Source organism: Humulus lupulus, chromosome 1 (assembly GCF_963169125.1).
Source record: "Humulus lupulus chromosome 1, drHumLupu1.1, whole genome shotgun sequence".
NCBI classification, from domain to species: domain Eukaryota; kingdom Viridiplantae; phylum Streptophyta; class Magnoliopsida; order Rosales; family Cannabaceae; genus Humulus; species Humulus lupulus.
The window spans coordinates 92,005,403-92,027,624 of record NC_084793.1 but is presented as its reverse complement, the minus strand read 5'-3'; the positions used below and the strand labels follow the sequence as shown (position 1 = coordinate 92,027,624).

The window sequence follows — 22,222 nt, the reverse complement described above, 5'->3', positions numbered from 1 at the left end:
CCAATAGATAAAGCTTTAAACTTCAATAACCCAAATATACTGTAGTCTCTATTTTATAATCTCTATTGATGTATTGTGTAGAAGAAAGAAAATGAGGATGGTAAAATATCTAGAATCGATGCTTTTCGGAGAACCCATACCAAGAAGAATGGTGAACCTGTAAACCCAACGACATCTGATATTTTTGTGAGTATTAGTCATTTAATTTTTGTGAATTTTTACTTATTTTGCATAATGCATACATTAGTTATACTAATTTATATGCAGGGTTCATTGAATGAGATTCTCCTTGAAGACCCAAAATCTGGAACTATAGACAACGCTGATGAGGATGCCTTGACAAAATTGTTTGGTAACCCAAAATCTGGTCGTTTAATCGGACAAGGAAGAGGCGTAACAAGGTCAAAGCTAACTATTGTTAATATGTGTAATAGCAAGATCTCCAAGTTAGAAGAAGAGCAACATAATATGAAGCTCAAAATGACTGAAATGATGAATCTACTTAAAGAACACTTGGTGGTATTTCTATCTTGCACTTATAAATCTTAGTTTTCTTTTCTTCCAATGAAACTTATCTTGGTTTTATAGTTAGGTTGGTGGTAAAGTGACACCAAGCGAAGGACAGTCTCGCAATGTACCGCAGTCAAACAATATTCAGTCCCCTAAGGTAAATTATAAAAGTTGTTATTGTTTTAAATTTTCATTTTAGAAGAACAATTACAGAAACTAATATATTGTCTTTAAAATAAATTTGGTAGAGTATTGCACTAGAAAAAAGACATAACTTTATAGAAGGGAAGAATGCTTGCTACTTGCTTGATTGGGCAGATGCAATTTTTGCTGAAGGTCGTTGGGATTCTAGTGATCCAAAGATAACTGTACATGGAAAGCCTCTTGGACCAGACTTTATGCGAGTATGGGTTGATGTTGCTATTGTACCAGAATCTTACTTATTTCGTCCTAATCATGCGATGCTTACAATACAAGAAGCAGTTGGTTCCACAGTTGCATGGCCTTCTAAAAAAGTTATTCCAAGAGGTAGATTTTCATACTCAAAAAATAACTAATGTCTTATAATTTAGTGTTTGGTTTCTTTGTTTGCTTTGGTGTAGTTGTGAATCCATTATTTTGTATGTGGTGTCCTTTCTTGGATATAATTTCCATAGCATTTTTCTTGAAGTAATTTGTGATGCTAGATAATAACAATAAAATATTTCTTTGTTTATTTTGCAGATATGACAAGCGAAGTATGAAAGGATACTTAACACTCCTTGAAAGTAGTAACTTTGTTTATTTCTTTGTGTTGAAAGTAGTAACTTTTAGACTCCTTGAATACTTAAAGAATATTTTGTTGTTGATGGCAGTGTTGAATGTTTTAAACTAAATTGTGGATTGTTAATTCAATGTAGAATGTTCTTACTTTTTGTTATTTGAAAATCAAGTTCATTTGATGATGCTAGTATATATTAGAAAGCTAATTTTAATTATATAAAAAAAATTAAAATATAATAGAATAAATAAGTGTTATATAAATAAAATATATAATGAGAATTTAAATATATCTAAATATAACAATAATACAAAAATTGAGTTATAATATATATTACAATAACACTTTTTATGCAAAGAATTATGTTATGCAAACTTCATTATATAACACAAATAATGTGTTATACTAAAGTGTAGCATAACACAAAAAATGTGTTATACTAAAGTGTAGTATAACACAAAAAAAAAGTGTTATACTAAAGTGTAGTATAACACAAAAAAAGTGTTATATAATCGACTATTAATAACATAATTCAACACTTATCTATATATTAAAATAACACAGAAATTGTGTTATCGTTGACAGTACAATAACACATCTGTATAACACTGATAAAGTGTTATGTAAAGTACCTTGACCTACGATAACATAGTCGGTCTTAACACATCAGAAAGTGTTATCGTATGTTTTGATAACACATTTTCGGTGTTATTAAAAGCATTTTTTCTTGTAGTGCATCAATATAACCAAATGCAGGTAAACATGAAAAGTAAGAAACATATTATCTTTATATTTTAGAAAATTGGGCAGCATAATGACTGCATTTTAATAAATCCCAAAAATCATAACATGCATGAATAAGTTAACAAAAATATATTTGACACTCAGTGCCCTCACAACAAATCAGAAAACATGCAAATTAAGTTTTCAATATTTCAATCATTTTATAAATATCAAAATTGGAATATGTTAATGCAATTCAATACGAGTAAAATAAGTCAAATAGTCAAGTTGAGTCCCTACCTCCTTAGAATTGTCAATTCGAGTCCAAAGCAATCCTCCTAAGCTTAACGATGATCCTATAGTGATTTAGTCCAATTTTTATATCATACTTCTCCTATGTGAAACAAATGGGCAATTGATTATCATCATTGCATTCCTTATTCAAAATCGTGTCAAACGACATATAATATGACTATATTTAAAATTTCATGTTTCAAAACTCACCCGGGTCATGAATAGTGCCGACAGTGAGAGATGCATCGAAAATGTCAACGAAGGTAGGCATGGAATATATAAAAAGACCACATCAGAGAGTAGAACACGTTTCTGCCAACCATCGGTCAAAAAATTTCTCGGACTCACCGGATAGTGGCGAAGATACCCAAAATCTTGCCGGAGAAAAAGACGAGTTGAACGGAATGGTTTAGTGAGTTTTGTTCCCCTGTCCATGCTTGCTACAAAGGTACCAACCACTAGTCGAGAGGTAGTTGAAGTTGTCCAGAAAACGTAGTCAAAGTTGATGGACCAAAACTTTGGCTGGAGATTCTGAACAGTTGGCGGCGAGTTGTATGGCACCGCTTGGTGGTTGAGGTCATCGGAGCAAGGAAAATCCAATGAGCTGCCGCGTGTTGAAAACGAAGGATGTCGGTGGTTGGGTCTTTGTGGTGGTGTGTTGATGTGGAGAGAAGAGAAAGAAAGAGGGAAATAATAGAAAGAGAAAATGAAGAGAGAGAGAGAGAGAGAGAGAGAGAGAGAGAATAGTCAGGGGAAGGGACGAAGGAAAGAAAAATAGTCTTTAACTCTTTGACTTGGTCGGTCGCACCTATATTAATTAAAAATATTATTTAATTTATATAATAAAAACAAACAAGTCTTTACATTGTTCCCTCCTTAGAGAAATTTCATCCCGAAATTTTCGAAGTACATCCTCAAGCTGAAAATTAAACAAATGAGGATACTTCTCATACATCTCCAAATCTAACTCCCAAGTAGCCTTATCTTCTCTATGGTTGCACCATAAGACCTTGAATACTGGAATCTCTCTGTTGCTTAGCACCTTTATCTCTCTTGCTAGGATTTTGATAGGTTGTTCTTCATATGTCATGTCCTCTTGAAGAGGAATAGCCTCATACTCAATGATGTGTGATGGGTCTGGAGTATACTTCCTCAGAATCGACACATGGAACATATTGTGAATATGCCACAACCGTGTTGGTAAGTTCAATCGATAAGTGACCTCCCCAACCCTCTTGATAACCTCGAAAGGTCCAATATACCTCGGGGCTAACTTACCCTTCACTCCAAATCTCGTCACACCACACATAGGAGTAACCTTTAAGAAGACATAGTCACCAGCCTCAAACTCAACTTTTCGTCGATGGAGATCGGCTTAACTCTTCTGATGACTTTGAACAACCTTAAGTCTCTATTGGATGTCTTTGATCTTCCCAGTGGTATTAGCAATAATTTGGTGTCCAATAGTGACATGCTCATTCGGTTCTGCCAAACACAAAGGTTATCTGCATGGTCTCCCATAAAAGGCCTCATAAGGAGCCATGCCTATACTGGCTTGGTAACTATTGTTATAAGTGAATTCCACCAATGACAAGTGTTCTCCCCAGCTAATTCCAAAATCCAAAATATAAGAACAAAGCATGTCCTCCAAAGTTTGGATGGTCCTCTCAGATTTTCCGTCTATCTGAGGGTGGTGAGCAGTGCTCAAGTTTAGTTCAGTTCCAAAAGATTTTTGCAATGCTCGCCAAAACCTTGATGCAAATCGAGGATCTCTATCATAAAAAATGCTTGAAGGCAACCCATGCAGTCGAAGTATATTATCCACATAAAGTCGAGCTAGTCTAGACACCTTATAATCCTTCCTAATTGGAATGAAATGATAAGATTTTGTCAAACGATCAACAATCACCCAGAAAGTATCATGCTTTAATGGTGTTAATGGTAATCTCGTCACAAAGTCCATCGTGTTCTTGTCCCACTTCTATTCTGGTATAGGTAAAGGTTGAAGCAACCCTAAGGATCTCTTCATACCTTCCCACCAGTATTGTCTTTCAAGTTTTGGTACTTCTTTGTGCTTCCAGGATGTATAGAAAATTTAGACCTATGGGCATCGATCATAAAAGACTCTCTAAGATTAGGGATATTTGCAACGACCAATCTCCCTTATGGTATAAGAACCATTCGGCACTTACTGTCCATCCATCTAACTGCTCACCGTTTTGGATTCTATTCCAAATAAGTCTCAATTTCTCATCTTGCCACTGACATTTCTTAACTTGCTGAAGTAGCACTGGTGTAGCCACCACATTAGAAACACAGGCAATTTATTTTCGTTCATAGTACTCCAAATCATAATCACCCAACGTGGTCGTTCTTTTCCAATTCTCAAGAGCCAAACAAGCCAAAGTGCCATGAGGTTTTCTACTTAATGCATCAGCGACCGCATTTGCTTTTCCAGGATGTTATTGCATAGTGAAATCGTAATCTTCCATGTACTCGACCCATCTTCTTTACCTCGAATTCGAGTCTCTTTCAGTAAAAAGATACTTTAAACTCTTATGCTCAGAATATAATTCAAACTTTTCCCCATATAAGTAACATCTCCAAATTTTCAAGGCAAAAAACACTGCTTCAAGTTCCAAGTCATGTGTGGGGTAGTTCTTCTCATGTGGCTTCAATTGGCGTGAAGCATAGGAAACAATCTTGCCATTTTTCATGACAACTCCTCCTAAACCAGTACCAGAAGCATCAGTGAATACCACATGCAGTTCATCACTATTAGGCACAGTGAGAATAGGCGTCGTAGTCAATCTTTGCTTAACTTCTCCGAAAGCTTCTTCACAACTGTCATCCCACACGAACTTTAAATCATTTCTTGTTAGCTTTGTCAAAGGCATAGCAATTCGAGAATACTTATCCACAAACCAACAATAGTAACATGATAACCCAAGAAAACTTCAAAACTCAACAACAATCTTTGGTCTTTCCACTGCAAGATAGAATCTATCTTTGCAAGATCCACAATGATGCCTTCTTGAAATATTACATGCCCTAAGAATTTGACCTCGGTCATCCAGAAGTCACATTTTTCTTTCTTAGCATGTAATTGATGATCTCTCAAAGTTTTCAACACAATTTTTAAGTGTTTTGCATGGTCCTCAGGTATCATGGAATACACCAAAATGTCATCAATAAAAACAACCCCAATCTTATCCAGATGGGGTCTCAAGATCCTTTTCATAAGGTCCATAAATGTTGCAGGTGCATTCGTCAATCTAAATGGCATCAACAAAAACTCAAAGTGTCCATAACGCGTTCTGAAAGCAGTCTTAGGAATATCCTCTTCCATAATCCTCAATTGATGATAGCCTAACCTCAAGTCAATCTTGGAAAAATACTTTGAACCTCCCAACTGATCAAACAACTCATCTATCCTTGGCATCTAAATTGTGGCTTGTTCTAAATTGTCATCTAATTCAATTTCTTATAATCGACTCACAGTCGCAAGGATCCATCAGCTTTCTTGGCAAACAAAATTGGAGCTCCCCATGGGGAATAACTGTTCTTGATGTAACATTTATCCATTATTTCATCCAATTGGTTTTTCAATTTAGCCAACTCAGCAGGTGCCATGCAATAAGGTGCAGTAGAAACTGGTTGAGTCCCGGGAATCAAATCAATGAAAAACTTGATCTCTCTAGCAGGTGGTAGTCATGGTAAATCCTCAGGAAACGCATCTGGAAAACCACTAACCACTAATATCCAATGAAACTTTTCTAGAGGCCGAGTTGTCTGGTGCTGCTTGGTAGTTGAGGTCTCTGGAGCAAGGCGAATCCAATAAGTCGATGTGTGTCGAAAATGGAGGTCACCAGTGGTTGGGTCTTTCTGGTGGTGTGTTGCCATGGAGAGAAGAGAAAGTGAAAAGGAAGAGAGAGAGAAGAGTCTGGGGAAGGGAAGAAGAAAAGAAAAATAAAGTCTTTGACTCTTTGACTTGGTGGGTCCCACATATATTAATTAAAAATATTGTTTAATTTATATAATAAAAAAATAAGTATTTACAATAAATATATAAATAAAAACACGCGTACAACAAGTTGTTTGAACTTTATTTTCGAAAATTTAATTATTTGCTATACAATGCACCATCATAAAAAATTCTAAGGTCAAGATGCGCCCGCATGTCCATATAAGGAACATATTGTGCGGGTAGGGTTAAAATAACTTCCTACCACACATTCTCCCCCAAAAAATTTAAAAATATATATTTTTTAATCATTACAAAAAAAAATGGGCAAAGCACGGCTATGTTTTCAAGTCTATGATATAAATTAAAGACTTTTAGGGTGTGTTTGGAAAGCAATCTTGTAATTGGAATTGGATGTAATTGGGAGTAATTACTCAATTTTGCATGTTTGTCTGACCATGTAAATACAATAACTATGTAATTGGAGGTAATTGATTTGGTCTCAATTAAACTCTCAAATTCTCATAGCCTCCCATGATAATTGGGTGCAATTACACTATGTAATTACTTATTACTATTAATTTTAAAATATATTTATTACATAATATTATTTTTCTTTATAATTACTAACTGGTTTGCCAAACATGACAATAAGAATTCATAAGTAATTACCACTTGACATCCAAACACACCTTATATTTTAAAATACAATGTAATTACTAAGATATATAATTACTACCCTAGTAATTACACGGCCTAATAATTACATTTTCAAACACGCCCTTAGGGGTGTGCTTATCTTTTATTCTCTTTGTCAAATTAGTTTAAAATAATTTTATTTCTTTTAATTTTGTTATTGTAATTTATAATTATTTTAAGTAATTAAGGAACTTCTTTTCGGTTAAAAGATTTAGTCGTTTGTTTTTTTTTTATCTTATTTTGCATATATTTGTAATTCATTATTAATCACCATTTATAGGTCAATGAATAAATATATCGTTTATTTGGTGGGATTTTGTTTTTAAAGTTTTATTGGAAACGATACTACTAGCAACTTATGAATTGGTTTGCTTGCCTTTTGATTAGATAGTCAACTTTTTTTTAATGGAAGAAATTCTTCAAATTTTGTAACTTTTTCAATTATCAGTTTTTAATGGCATGCCATCTGTTACACCCAAAATTTTGTAGCAAACTCGTGATGTTGATCGATCTCAAAGGCATGTGAATTGAATGTTCAAAGTCGCGAGCTGAGTGTGAACATCTTTATTGTTATAAAATCCCTATGTTTGAGGGATTGGTTGTAATTTATTGTTAAATTCCAAATATTATGGGATTTATACCCGTACGTAGTAACTATATGCATTTAATTGTATTTATTTAATTGATTTGTATAATAACTCCCCGAAATATGAGGGGAGATATTCGATAAACCATTTTATAGAGTGGAACAATTCATTTGTAAGGGGAGAAAAACTTGTATTGGGAAGACTCTGTAAAATTGCTTCCAGAAAGCTTTGAGAGAATTCCAAAAAAGTGAATAACACTAACTTGTGAACTAGGAAGATTTTAACTGCTGAACAACGTAAAAATCGTGTCTATTATTGTTTGTTTCCTTTGGTATTTTGTTTAATTTCTCTACATTTCTAAGTTGACGAAAAACAACGTCAACACTTTGGTGCTTTCATTAAGAGCCATTAAACAAGACGTGAGCCTGTTTAATTAGAAAACCTCCTGAATCGCCAATGGCCGCTGCAAACAATCCCAGTACTCGGGGGCGACCATTGCCCTAGATACCCGAGGAACAGACTCCTCATACTGAGGAATATCCCCAACGACCTGGAAAGCAGCCCATGGTGGACCTGGATCCTGAGGAAAGTAGTGATTCATCCAATTCTCGTGGGCCACCTATTCCCAGGCCTGATGAGGATTTGTATTACAATCCTGAGAGGTATGTTCCTATCGTGGAACTTGAAAATCGTCAATTGCGCAAAAAAATTTCAGAGGCGACAAAACGCAATGAAGAATTAGCCAGACAGGCAGCTGCCACCCAGGCACCTCCCCAGAGGCCTAGAGGACGCCTCTGTGGGAGTACGACTGCTAGGAAGGCGGAACAAGCATCAAAGCCAAATCAGCCAAGGCCCCGAAGGAGTACCCGGGCTGAGGCCATTGCCAACCTAACTGCAGAATTGCCTACAAGAACGGGAAATAATCGAGCCCCTCCAGTGCCTCTGAACCTGAATCTTGATACTGCAAGAAACAACCCAGAGCATGTCCGAGCAAACTTTGGGCCATCCAGGCCTGACAATGGGAGACAACCCCCGTCACACATAAGGCATCCACCATCTCCAATAAGGCACCCTTTTCCAATCCGAGAGGTCCCACTAACTGCACCATAGAGGCCATCTCGCAGTGGCAGTCGAGATGAAAACCGACAGGCTTGGCCTGGACAGGCTAGGGGGACCCGCCTCTTAATCACCGAGCCACACATCCAGAGAGGGCTACAAGTTACATAAGTGAAAGCTCAGACTACACTCGGTCTGTAAGCATTTATAACACCGAGCCAAGGCATACAGGGAATCGAGGGAATCACCCCAATTTGCAGGATCATCTAAACCATAGTCGAGGGCGAGATAATCCCCCAAACGCTGATCTGCGCGACCATCTGAATGGTCGAAAATAGCCAACATATAACCCTATACCAAGATAGGGAACTAGAGCTTTTATTAAAGATAACCAGCCCCCTCAGGTCCAGGCTCGCCCCCCAATGGATTTAGTCCAGGAAAGGATTGACCAATTAGAAAAAGCATTTAGGCTCCTGCAAGACGAGCGTAATGAGAACAAAGCTGAAGAGTTCGATGAGGAACTCGACCCATTTTCTCTGCATATCTCTAGCACTCTGTTTGCTCAGGAATTCAGAACACCCCATGTCCCACCGTTTGATGGAAACTCAGACCCGTATAGTCATCTGAGTACCTTCAACACCATCATGCGAGCCAGCAATGTTGGCTATGAGCTCAGATGTATGTTGTTCCCAGCCACACTTACAGGACCAACAAAAGATTGGTTTGAGAAGTTCAGAAGACATTCGATCTAGTCCTTAGATCAATTATCTAGAGACTTTAAGAAGCAGTTTAAGGCTATGATTGGCACTAGGCCCTCGGCCTCGGCCTTAACCAATGTCCGACAACAACAAAATGAGTCATTAAAGAGTTACCTCACGAGGTTTAACCTACAAGTGACCCGAGTTTGGGTTGTCAATGATAGCGGTCACCTGATGGCCATTATCATGGGTATTCTGCCAGGAAGTCCCCTTTGGGAAGATTTACAAAGGAAACCTAGCAGGTCGCTAACCGAGTTCAATCGAAGGGCCCAGAGATTTGTCAATGTAGAAGAGGCGAGGTTAGCATTGAACATGACCTCTCATCCCATAACTACAATGACAAATGTGAACTCTGTCTCGACCTCAGTGGCCCCATCAACTTCAAAACCCTCTGGGGATAACCCTTCTAAAAGGAAGAAGAAAGAACGGAATAACCCCGAGGTTGATGGAGGTAGAAAGAAAAAAGGGGATAAATACTTCTCTGTATACAAGGTGTATACCGAGCTCAAGGAGTCTCAAGAGAATATTTACCTGGCCAATGAAAACCAAGTCCTGTTTAGACGACCTGATCCCATGAGAAATCAAAAGGTAAAAAGAGACTCAAGTAAATACTGTAGATTCCATAGAGATATCGGACACACAACTGATGAGTGTCGACAATTGAAAGACGAGATCGAAGGTTTGATCTCGAGGGGATATTTCGGAGAGTACGTCAAAAATCAAAATCCCAATCAAGCGTCAACAAATTAGAGGGCAGCAGCCGCGCAACCTGCCCAACACAATAACTCCCAAGCTTGGGAGGACGAGAGACCCCTTCCAATTGATGGAGAGGATGTAGTAACCATCTCAGGGGGACCTCATATCGCAGGTTCGGGCAGGAATGCCCAGAAAATATACGCAAACGACCTCAAGACCAGAGACGGTTCTCCTTACGAACCTGAGCCACGAGCTTCAAAACAATAGAGGGTTAAGACTCAATCCATAACATTTACAGAAGAGGATGCGTCACATGTCCAACTTCCTCATAACGACCCCCTGGTCATTACTCTCCAGCTCGCGAACAAGAGGGTATGCCGAGTCCTTATTGATAATGGGTGCTCGGTGAATATCCTCTACAAAGCCACTCTAGAAAAGATGGGACTCGCGCTTCATGATTTGAAAGCATGTGCAACAACATTGTATGATTTTTTAGGAGAAGGGATTGCCTATATGGGATCCATCGAACTCCTCGTAACCTTGGGAGACTGTCCAGTCTCGATAACCAAGATGATGGAGTTCATCGTGGTGGACCTCCCATCAGCCTACAATGTACTACTCGAGAGACCAGCCCTAATTGGGCAGGGGGCAGTGTCGTCTGTTAGGCACTTGGCCATCAAGTTCCCGATCTCTAGTGGCATCGGGACATTGAAGGGAGACCAGCTCGCAGGAAGGGAGTTCTATAACATTTACATAAGAGGAAAAATTCAGACAAGTGCGCAAGCTCTAGTGATTATCAAAGAGATAAATGGGTCAGTCTTCGAGGTAGATGAAGAGATCGACCCCAGAATAGAAGAAAGGGCTGACCTCGAACCTTTAGAAGAGCTCGAGGAGGTCGGGCTCAACAAAGTAGATGTTACAAAGGTGGTGAAGGTGGGAAAGAATCTTTCTAAAGATGCGAGATAACAATTAATCTACTTCTTAAAATAAAACCACGATGTGTTCGCATGGTCACACTCAGACAAGGTTGGAATCAGTCCGAATGTCATAAGCCACGCACTTAATATTGACAAAAGCTTCCCCCCGAAGCAACAAAAGCGAAGACTCCTGGACAATGGTAGAAAGAAGGCTCTCAAGGAGGAGGTCAACAGGTTAAAGGCAAATCGATTCATACGAGATGCCTTTTATCCAGATTGGATTACCAATCGAGTGTTGGTCTCGAAACCCAACGGCAAATGGAAAACCTGTATCGACTATTCAGACCTTAAGAAGGCATGCCCTAAAGATTGTTTCCCATTACCTCGGATAGATCAGCTCGAAGATGCCACTGCGGGTCATGGCATCATGTCATTCATGGACGCTTATTCTGGATATAACCAGATTCCCATGCATGCACCAGATCAGGAACATATGAGCTTCGTAACCGATAAAGAGTTGTATTGCTACAATGTCATGCCTTTCGGGCTCAAAAATGCTGGGGCCACGTACCAAAGGCTCGTGAATAGGATGGTTGCCGAGCAGATTGGAAATAACATGGAAGTTTATGTTTACGATATGTTAGTTAAATCAAAACATAACAATAACCATGTTGATGATCTCGCAGAATGCTTTACTGTACTACAAAAGTATAACATGAAACTTAACCCACAAAAGTGCTCATTCAAAGTGTCTTCGGGAAAGTTTCTTGGGTTTATAGTAAATGCATGAGGGATAGAGGTTAATCCGGACAAGATTAAGGCGTTGATAGACATGCCCTCACCGTGGAAGCACAAGGATGTCCAGAGCTGAACTGGATGGATGGCGACATTGAGTAGGTTTATCTCGAAATCCACAGACTGTTGTCTTCCTTTCTTCAACCTTTTGAGAGGGGGCAAAAAGTTCGAGTGATCAGAGGAGTGCAAGCTCACATTTTAGAACCTTAAGAAGCACCTCTCCAAACCACCAATCTTGTCAAAACCTATCACGGGAGAGGTTTTGTATTTATACCTTGCTACAACCGAGCACGCCATCAGTTCAGTGCTCGTCCGAGAAGAGAAAAAAGTACAAAAGCATGTGTACTATGTCAGCAAAAGGTTACTTGGGGGCAGAATCAAGATACCCGATAATGGAAAAACTGGCTCTTCGCCTGATACATTCATCTCGAAAACTCCGACCCTACTTCCAAGCACATCATATTCATGTGCTAACTGACCAACCACTACGAAAATTTTTGTCCAAACCAGAGGCATCCGTAAGATTGTTGAAGTGGGCTGTCAAACTCGGACAATTCAAGTTCACATACCACCCGAGAATGAACATCAACGGACAAGCCATGGCGGATTTCATTGTCGAATGTACTAGAATGTCAAATGATGAAGTTGTAACCCCAGCCCACAGGCTGTGGAAACTTTATGTCGACGGATCCTCCAATGAAAATGTATCGGGGGCAGGTATTATATTGATTACCTCAACATGAAATCGATTCCACTCAGCCTTAAGGTTCAACTTCGAGGCATCGAATAACGAGGCTGAGTACGAAGCATTACTAGCAGGACTTCAAATAGCCAAGGAACTAAAAGCAAAGGCCATACACTGCTATATTGACTCACAGCTGGTAGTCAACCAAATTTTGGGGGAATATCAAGCTCGGGGTATAAAAATGGGCGCATACCTAGAGAAAGAAAAAATAGTGCTCGGACAGTTTGAATTCTACGCTATAGAGCAAGTCCCCCGAGAACAAAATTCAAATGCAGATGCGTTGGCTAGGCTCGCTACAACCCGTGAGGCCGATACATTGAACGTGGTCTCGATAGAGTTTCTATCGACCCTGAGTATCAGCGAGCCTGACAAAGAGGACGTATGCATTGTCAATTCAAAACCTACCTAGATGACCCCAATAATCGACTACCTCGAAACCGGAAGTCTCCCAACAGAATGGAACGAGGCTCGGAAACTAATGTATCAGATCCTAAGGTATACTATTGTGGAAGGAAGGTTGTATCGAAGAGGGTATTCAATGCCATTACTCTTATGTGTAACTCCACCTGAGGCAAAGAAAATTTTGGAAGAAATTCATGAAGGATTTTGTGGAGATCACACTGGGGGGCATAGTCTATCCAAAAAGGTGATAAGACATGGGTATTTCTAGCCCACAGTCAAGGCAGACATGTTTGAGTATGTCAAGCGATGTGATAAATGCCAGTGATTTTCTTCAATTTCATAAGCTCCACCTACCGAGCTTACCATGTTGACCTCCCCAAGGCCGTTTGCAGTGTGGGGGATCGACCTTATAGGCTCGTTACCAACTGGCAAAGGTGGAGTAAGGTACGGAGTGGTCACGGTCGATTCTTTCACGAAATGGACCAAGGCTGAATCCTTGGCCCCTATTACCTCGAAATTTTTTTTAGACTTTGTGGTAAAAAATATCATCTGCCGATATGGCATGCCCAGACAGATAGTGTCGGACAATGGTACCCAGTTCGACAATGACCTATTTACCCATTTCTGCGAAAAAAATGGGATAATAAAAAGCTTCTCCTTTGTCGCCCATCCCTAGTCAAATGGTCAGGTTGAAGCAGTCAACAAGACCCTAAAAAGATCCATTAAGAAAAGATTAGAAGAGACTAAGGGAAGGTGGCCTGAGGAGTTACCTCAAGTCTTGTGGCCATATCAAAAAACAACACAAACTTCAACAGGGAATACTCCCTTCTCCCTAGTATATGGGTGCGAGGCCATGTTGCCTATTGAAGTCGAAATACCTACAATACAGAGCTATGCGTACAATCAGGCCTCGAACCAATCCCAGCTCGAAGAAAGTCTAGGCCTCATTGAAGAAAGACGAGATGAAGCTCAATTGAGAAATGATGCATACCAACAACAAGACTAGGTATTTCAATAAGAGGGTTCGAGATAGAAAATTCAGATTAGGAGACCTGGTCCTACGATGTGTGTTTCTGGCTACACGAGACTCGTTTGCTGGGGTGCTCGGACCTAACTGGGAAGGATCTTACCAGATCGAGTCTATCATCTGGCCTGGGGTGTATAAATTGGTGAGATTAAACAAAGAGTTGGTACCGTGAGCATGGAATGGCGAACATCTACGACCTTATTATAAATAATGTAGGAAGGGTGTTTTGTTGTAACCAAGCTTTTTTATTTTTCAGACTTCTGTTAATAAAATGTTAAATTTTGCTCAAAAGTTGTTTTCTTTATTAAATGTTGTATTTTTTGCAAACTCTCTTAATTCAATAACCTATGGTCACACTCATAGGATATTAAGGGAGCATCAGTGGTATACAATCATACCATAAGTTTGAAAAAATAAATAATATAGAATAAAAATATCTTGATCATTAACCTGACATGAAAGTTTTAAGTATACACGTAAACTAATAGAAATGTCCGAATCATTAACCCGACATAGAAGTTATAAGTGTATACGCGAGCTAAAGATGGTCTGGACATAACTAGGCTAAAAGCTATAAGTGTTAGGAAAATATGTATTTTACCTCAATGGAAATAATAATAAATTACAACTCTATGAAATATATTACAAATAAATAATTATTGATTAAAAAGAGTTACAACTCTATAACTGAAAATTACAAATAGAAAAAGAAAAAGAAGAAGAAGAAGAGAATAGTAAAATACAACTCTAAGCAAAAGATTACAAATAAAGTAAAGTATTTGAAACAAAAGAAAAGAAAAGATTAAAACTCTTGAACAAGAAATACAAGTAAATAGAGAAGAACAATATAAAGATGAAAAGCAATAGAATGAAAGAAAGGAACAAGAAACAAAAGATAAACAACTCTCACTCACACTACCAAAGTGAAGAGTGTTGGGGATCACCAACTTGAACAAGGTTTGAAACCTTTGTCCAAAAGCTTATTTCCCCTAACTCAAGCACTAAGGGATCTCTCACAGATTATAGGAATGCTTTATGGAATTATCAAGCCTCAAGGTGTTTCTTGCCAAGTGCTCTAATGGATAGAAATGTTGTGTCTTACAAGTGAGCATTAGGCTCCTATTTATAGAGTTTTGAGACACCCTTTGAATTTCAAATTCCACCAACCCCCATGGCTGTTACCAATGATTAATTGGATGTTTTATGGAATTAAAATAGAGATTTGGGAGTTACTTGGCTGTTGGAAACGTTCAAAATTGGATAAAAACTGAATTTGCATGAAGCTGTCAGCCACTAGGGCCGCGGCGCTTGTTTCGGCGCCTTGGTCATTTTCAGCAACCAATTTTTTTTTCAAAACATTCCAATTTATTCCCACTTGATTTTTTAACTTCCATACACAATATGAGAGTTAAAATCACATCTCTATCAGCCATTTCTCATATGGTTTTAAGAAATTCATCTCAATATTGTGTAACAACAAATCTACACAATAATGGGTGATATTTAGGAGTTACAAATTTGTGATGAATTTGTAACACCAAATATGTTACATGTTTGGATATTTCACATATATCCAAATAATATAACTCTCTATTATATGTTACAATATGTGATACTCTATGTCACATTTATTTAATCTAAAACATTATATTATAAAATAATATACTATTACATTATATTATAAAATAATATAACATTCCCCCACTAGATTAAATAGTCATCTATTGTAACACTTATTTTATAAATCATTATATTTAAAAATATAATATATCCCCCACTTGATTAAATAAGAACTCTCTCTTATAGGAGCCATTGCATTGATGCATAAAGTAAAGTGTTTTTCAACTTGAACTTTACTATAGTGTAAATTTTCACAAAATTTGTCGAAAATTTGGTTGCACTAGGCATTGAACCATCTTTTCATGATGAAAAATCGGTGATAATACACACACCTTTGCGATGTTCACTTGAGACCTCTATGTCTCGCTTTGCACCATTAATGACCATGTGCACTTTCCATTCATGGACGTTCTTGAGCATACTCCCAATTCTCATGAGAGGCGGCACCACCCCTAGGTCCATATAGGTAGAATTCTTACAGTATTTTGTTACCCAAAATACTTGCCTTTACAAGACTGAATTCTATTAAAAAACCTTTCGGTTTTAACCCTCTACTTGGTAACACACAAGTACTCAATATCTCATATGGGACGTGTTTTGAGTATAACTAATATTCACTTGATTGACTTGTTATTACCTATTGAACCTAACACTGGTTGAATAACCAGTGTTAAGATAGGTTACCATCAATCGTGAATCTCTTTAGGGAGTTTAAGTCCCATCCCTCGAGATGATGCAGCCACTAAATCCCTCGTTAGTGGCTTAGTGAAAGGATCCGCCAGATTTTCACTTGTTCTCACATAGGATATTGAGATGACTCCTCTTTGAATCAATTCTCTTACATATCCATGTCTTAGACTAATGTGTCTAGACTTCCCATTATACACTCCGATGTATGCTCTAGCCAATGTCGCTTGGCTATCACAATGTATCGATATAGTAGATACATTCTCTTTGATTAGGGGAATCTCTATCAATAGATCCCTTAACCATTCGGCCTCTTTGCCGGTAGCAGCTAGAGCTATGAACTCTGCTTCCATAGTGGAATGAGATATACAGGTTTGTTTCTCGGAACCCCAAGAAATTGCGCCTCCACCAAGTGTAAATACCCAACCAGTTGTGGACAAGTTGTCCCCAAGATTGGATATCCAACTTGCATATGTATATCCTTCTAATATCGAAAGAAATTTGGAGTAGTGAAGGCTTAGTCCTTTGGTTTTCTTGAGATAATCTAGGACTCTTCCAATTGCCTTCCAGTGATCCACACTTGGATTACTTGTAAACCTACTAAGTTTACTTACCGCAAAATGCTATATCAGGTCTAGTACACTGGGCAGCGTACATTAGACTCCCTATAGCACTAGCATACTCTAATTGAGCCACTTCTCTTCCTTCATTCTTCTCTAGTTTTACACTATGATCGAATGGAGTATTGACATCTTTGTAACGACCTGGTTACCCCAAAACAGTTACGGTGATCGGTGAACCAGAAATTTTACTCGCTACCCAAGTCCTTTGGTTAAAAACGTGCTCTAACTATAATTAACAGGTTAAGGTGGAAAACTAATAGAAAGGAATGGATATTTTCATTACAAACTGCTCTGCAGAGCTAATCAAAACATTTACAAGTTGTTCTCAATACAAAATGGTCGTTACTGTTTCAAATTTACAATCCCACCCACCTAAGCGGGAAAAGTAGGGTAAACCACCTAGTTCCTCTGAGAACGCCTTGGCCGTGGTGGTCAAGCGGCCGCATATGTACACATCACCACCTAAGCTCTCCACTCAAGGATGGGTGAGCTTTTCTTTCCCTTTACCTGCACCACATAGCACCCATGAGCCAAGGCCCAGCAAGAAAAGCATAATAAAACATGATATAATATCAACAATGATCATAATAATCATTTAGGACCAACAGTCCAAACAAATAGGTGACAGTCGCAAAAGTCACAAAAGTGGGTACAGCCCCCTCTAGCCATGTGACGATAGGATTACTCGGGCTTAACTGATAAGTGAACCTTTCATAAGTTTGAGCAGGATAGGTGTATGGTGAATGGTCACCAACATAACCTTCCTCATGATCTTAGAGTCATAACCCTGGAACATCGTTCCCTAGCCATGTGACAAACAATCACCGGGGCCATATGCCCTGACTCTGAATAACTAGTCTCAGACTAGCCAAGCGCTTATAAGTTCATCGACCTTAGGGTCGGTCCAGTGTTAATGCCTTAGAGCCATTCAACACTGATATCGATTAGATCTAATCTTCATTTGGCTCGGCGTTCATGACGCTATGCCCTTTCTGACTCTTAGGTCAGTGTCCCTGACTAGTCAGTGCCATATACAAGTAATCAACATTCACCAGCATTTAATATGAAATCCATGTCCACATTTATCAATCAACATGCCTCAATAGCCAACACGCATGTCATATATACACAGGGTGCCATTTTCTTACCTCAGGTTCGAGCGAGAAGTATAATAAGGACGACCCCTGAGAACGATCGATCTTTTTATTCCTTAGTGGTTACCTAATCACAACCAATTATAACCTCCATTAATGAGAATCAACATGAATAGGGTCTTAACCCAAGCACCACTCTTGGGACCTCGAAACATGCCCACACAGTGAGTAGATTCGATCCCGGGCTTAAAAAATTGAAACCCCAAGTAAAAAACCCTTAAAAACATTCAAAACGGGACTTTGAAGGAACAGGGTAGCGCTACAGCGCTCAACCCCTAGCGCCCCAGCGCTATACTCAGAACCCCCAACATGCCTAAAAGCCTCCTGAGGAGCACTGTAGCGCCCTAGGGTGGGCGCTTTAGTGCTACCTCTAGACCAAAACTCCCCTGAACCGACCTTTTTCATCTCCTTCGATTCCAACCTGATTTCCAAGCTTCCAAATCCCATTCTTAATGCAAAATGAACCCAAAAACCATCCTAACACACCCCAAACATTACAAGCATAGGAACCCTAGCCAAAACTCCCAACAAAACCAAGTATTCACCCTAGAAATCAGAGCTGTAAAACAAAACCAAAACAGGGCAAACCAGAGAATTCTATTGTTAGAAACTAACCTGAAGCTCAGCTTATGATGCTCTTCAATGGCGGAACACACTCCTAAACTACCAAGGCTTGCTTCCCAAGCTTGAATCCTCAAGAATGGTTCAAAAAGCACAAAGAAAGGTGAAGAGAAGAAGTACGGGAGACACTTTGATACTCGCTCTGTTTTTGCTCTCTTCTTCACCCAACAATGGTTTTATCTATCTTAGGGGTGAAATGTCCATTTTACCCCTAGGTCAATTTAAAGTTTCTAAAGGCTCCCAAGGGAAAAATTGGTATTTTCCTCCTATCTCGTTAATCATAATTAACGCTCTCCAATTCCCGTGATTCTCAATAATCTCAAACACCAATAATTCACATCCGTTTACCCTCTAATACCCGGTAACGCTCTAATCATTAAAATCACCCCGAGACTCAACCCGAGCCTCGCACTTAAACCTGTTGTGACTAACCCGCTAATCAATATTCCAAGATCGTCTCATGCCAAATAGCTCGAAAAAACCCACATTATAATGTGGTCTCAACACATATCATCGACATGCATACAAATATACAATTATACCCTCAACGGGCAAAATTACCATCACACCCCTGTAATTAAAATGTGGACCCACATGCATGCATTTAACATCATATCTTAATATAATTCACATATGCATGCATAATATCATTTAATGGTTTAATTAAGCAAGTATGGCCCTCCCGGCCTACTAATCCCGCCACTAAACCACATCGGAGAATTCAGGGCATTACAACTATCCCCTCCTTACAGAAATTTCATCCTCGAAATTTACCTGAACAGCTCAGGATACTGATTCTGCATATCTGACTCCAGCTCCCAGGTCACTTCCTCGACCTTGTTGTTCCTCCACAATACCTTAACAAAAGGTATCGTCTTGTTTCTGAGGACCTTATCTTTTATGTCGAGTATCTGGACAGGCTGTTCCTCATAGGATAGATCTGCCTCAAGCTCCAGATCTTTATAGCTCAGAATATGATTAACATCAGGCACATACCTTTGAAGAGCTGAAATATGAAATACATTATGCATGACCGATAATTCCGGAGGCAAAGCCAACCGGTAAGCCACCTGACCAATCCTTTCCAGGATCTCAAATGGACCTACATATCTGGGGCTCAGCTTGCCTTTCTTCCCAAATCTTCTCACCCCTTTCCATGGTGAGACTCTAAGGAAGACATAGTCTCCTACTTGGAACTCCACGTTCCTGCGTTTGGGATCTGCATAGCTCTTCTATCTACTCTGAGAAGTAAGCATTCTAGCTCTAATCTTCTCAATGGCTTCATTGGTCCTCTGAACTGCCTTAGGACCTAAGTATCTCCTTTCACCTGTCTCATCCCAATGAATGGGAGATGTGCATTTCCTACCATACAACATCTCATAAGGTGCAACCCCAATGGTAGACTGATAACTGTTGTTATAGGAGAATTCTATCAAAGGCAAATACTTACTCCAAGATCCACCAAAGTCCAGCACACACGCTCTCAGCATGTCTTCTAATATCTGGATCGTCCTCTCCGATTTCCCATCTGTCTGAGGATGATAAGCAGTACTGAACTTCAATTGTGTCCCCATGGCTTTCTGCAAAATCCCCCAAAACGTGGAAGTAAAAGTAAGGTCCCAATCTGACATGATCGACCTAGGCGTACCATGGAGCCGCACGATCTCTCTCACATAGAGATCTACATATTGGTCAACTGTATAGGTAGTCCTCACTGGCAGAAAGTGAGCTGACTTGGTGTAGCGATCCACTATCACCCAAATAGAATCATGCTGACCAACAGTCCTGGGTAAACCCACCACGAAATCCATCGTGATGTCTTCCCACCTCAACTCTGGGATATCCAGAGGCTGCAATAACCTTGCCGGCCTCTGATGCTCAGCACTGACCTGTTGACATGTCAAGCACTTAGCCACATACTCTACTACATCTCTCTTCATCCCCGGCCACCAATACAACAATCTCACATCCTGATACATCTTTATGGTGCCTAGATGCAAAGAGTAAGGTGTAGTATGGGATTCATCCAGAATCTCTCGTCTCAAAGAAGTTTCTAACGGAACACATATCTGCCCCTTGTATCTCAACAAGCCTAACTCAGACACTGAATAATCTCTGGACACTCCAACCAGAACATCCTCTCTGATCTTGATCAGTTGTGGATCACTCAGCTGACCCTCCTTAATTCTCTCTAACAGCATAGACTGTAACGTAATGTTAGCCAACTAGCCCACCAACAACTCTATACCATCTCTGGTCATATCATCAGCTAATTCTTTGGCTATCAGCCTCATACCATGAATTTGTTCTGGACCCTTCCGGCTTAAAGCATCAGCTACCACGTTGGCTTTTCCTGGATGATACAGAATCTCACAATCATAATCTTTTACTAACTCCAGCCAATGCCTTTGCCTCATATTTAAATCTTTCTGGGTGAAGAAGTATTTCAGGCTCTTGTGGTCTGTATAAATCTCACACTTCTCTCCATAGAGATAGTGCCTCCATATCTTCAAAGCAAAGACCACAGCTGCTAACTCTAAATCATGAGTATGATATCTCTTTTCATACTCCTTCAACTGACGAGAAGCATAAGCAATTACCTTCTCTGATTGCATCAAAACACAGCCCAATCCCTGATGAGAAGCATCACAGTAAATCACAAACTTCTCCTGACCTGTTGGAAGACTCAGGATCGGAGCTGAAATCAACCTCTGCTTCAGTTCCTGGAAGCTGTTCTCACACTTATCTGACCACACAAACTTCTGGCTCTTGCGTGTCAGCTCAGTCAAAGCACTGGCTATCTTTGAGAACCCTTCCACGAAAGGCCTGTAATAACCTGCCAATCCAATGAAACTTCTAACCTCAGAAGCATTCTTTGGCCTTGGCCAATCTCTGACCGCTTCGATCTTTGCTGGATCTCCTTTAATCCCCTCCTTACTGACAATGTGCCCAAGAAAGGACACTTGAGACAACCAGAACTCACATTTCTTGAACTTAGCAAACAATCTGTGTTATCTCAGTCTCTGTAGAACCAACCTGAGATGCTGTTCATGTTCTGACTCAGTCTAAGAATACACCAGAATATCATCGATGAAGACGATCACAAACTGATCCAAATAATCCTTGAACACTCTGTTCATCAAATCCATAAAAGCAGCAAGGGCATTAGTCAATCCAAATGACATAACTAGAAACTCATAATGCCCATACCTGGTACGAAAAGCAGTCTTAGGTATATCTCCCTCCTTGACCCTCAACTGATGATAACCAGAACGAAGGTCGATCTTTGAGAATACCTTCTTGCCTTGCAACTGATCGAACAGATCATCTATCCTTGGCAAAGGATACTTAGTCTTAATTTTCAGTTTATTCAGTTCCGTGTAATCAATACACATTCTCAGAGAACCATCCTTCTTCTTTACAAACAGAACTGGCGCACCCCAAGGTGAAAAGCTAGGTCTGATAAAACCCAAATCTAATAGTTCTTGCAACTGCACTTTTAATTCTTTCAACTCAGCTGGGGCCATTCTGTAAGGCGCTCTAGACACTGGCTCCGTCCCTGGTGCCAGTTCTATAACGAACTT

At 39.4% G+C, this 22,222-nt stretch overlaps 1 long non-coding RNA gene across 1 annotated transcript; it reads left to right on the top strand.

Moving 5' to 3' along the window:
• Positions 1–288: 288 nt before the first annotated feature.
• Positions 289–820, top strand: LOC133814481 (uncharacterized). The gene is made up of 3 exons (XR_009884788.1): positions 289–516; positions 593–667; positions 759–820. It is a non-coding gene; the product is annotated as an uncharacterized LOC133814481 (long non-coding RNA).
• The last annotated feature ends 21,402 nt before the right edge of the window (positions 821–22,222 follow it).